Consider the following 1,706-nt stretch of genomic DNA (forward strand, 5'->3'; position numbering starts at 1 on the left):
CAATACAAAGAATTAATGAATTGAAGAGTTGGTACTTTGAAAGAATAAATAAAATTAATAAATTCCTAGCCACCTTGATCAAAAAAAGGAAAGAAAAAACTCAAATTGATACAATAAGGAATTCAAAGGGTGAAATCACCACATATCATATAGAAATTCAGAAGATCATCAATATATACTTCAAAAATCTTTACTCTCATTGAATGGAAAACACAGAAGAAGTGGACAGGTTCCTTGATGCTTATGAATTGCCATTGCTGAATCAAGAAGTTATAAAAATCTTATAATATCAGTCAGTGAAATTGAAAATGTAATTAAAAACTTACCAACAAAGAAAAGCCTAGGTCTTCATGGATTCACAGCTATATTCTATAAGAAATTCTGAGAAGATTTAGTACCAATTCTTCACAAACTCTTTAATGAAATTGAAAGGTAAGAAATTCTCCCTATTTCATTCCTGGAGACAAGTATTACCCTGATACCAAAACCAGAGAAAGACCCAACCAAAAAAGAGAACTACAGGCAATCCCCTAACTAACATAGATTCAAAAATCCTCAGTAAAATACTAGCAAACAGAGTGCAGCAAGTCATCAAGACAATTATACATCATGACCAAGTGGGATTCAACCCAGGAATGCAGGGGTGGTTCAATACATGCAAATCAATAAATGTAATGCTCTATATCAACCAAAGACAAAAATCACATGATTATCTCAATAGATACAGAAAAAGCTTTTGATAAAGTCCAACATTCATTCATGGTAAAACCCTACAGAAAATCAGAATAGATGGTCTTTACCTCAATCTAACAAAAGCCATCTATGACAAACCAATAGCTGACATCATACAAAAGCTGAAAGCTTTCACTTTAAAATCAGCAACAAGACAAGGATGTCCAGTTTGTCCACTCCTTTTCAATATAGTTTTGGATGTATTAGCCAGGGTAATTAGACAGGAGAGAGAAATGAAAGGAATAAGAATAGGAAAGGAAGAGATTAAATTATCATTATACTCAGATGACATGATACTCTACATGGAAGACCTCCAAAACTCCACCAAAATACTCCTAGAGCTCATAAACAATTGAACAGCATAGCAGGATAAAAAGTTAACACTTAAAAATCAATAGCATTCCTGTTCACAAACAGCAAACTCACCGAGAGAGAAATTAGGGAAACCACACCTTTCACAATAGCATCCATAAAATGGAATACTTAGGAATCAATCTAACAAAGGAAGCAAAAGAGCTACACAGTGAAAATTACACTACTCTGAAAAAAGAGATCAAAGAAGACTTCAGAAAATGGAAAGATATTCCTTGCTCAGGATACGAAGAACTAACATTGTGAAAATGGCCATACTCCCAAAACTGATATACAGATTCAATACAATCCCGACTAAAATACAGATAGTATACCTCACAGACCTAGAGAAAACTTTCCTAAAATTCATCTGGAACCAGAAGAGACCTAGAATAACAAAAGCAATCCTGGGCAGTAAAGGAAATGCAGGAGGCATGAAATTATCTGACTTGAAATTATACTACAAAATCCACTGTGATAAAGTCAGCAAGGTACTGGCAAGAAAACAGACCTGAGGATCAATGGAGCAGCTTTGAAGATGCAGACATAACCCCAAACACACTCAGCCACCTTATCTTTGTCAAGGCGGCCAAACATGTTCACTAGAAGAAAGATAGCCTCTT

The sequence above is a fragment of the Chinchilla lanigera genome, unplaced genomic scaffold, assembly GCF_000276665.1.
Source record: "Chinchilla lanigera isolate Chin_1 unplaced genomic scaffold, ChiLan1.0 scaffold00110, whole genome shotgun sequence".
In the NCBI taxonomy this organism is placed as follows: domain Eukaryota; kingdom Metazoa; phylum Chordata; class Mammalia; order Rodentia; family Chinchillidae; genus Chinchilla; species Chinchilla lanigera.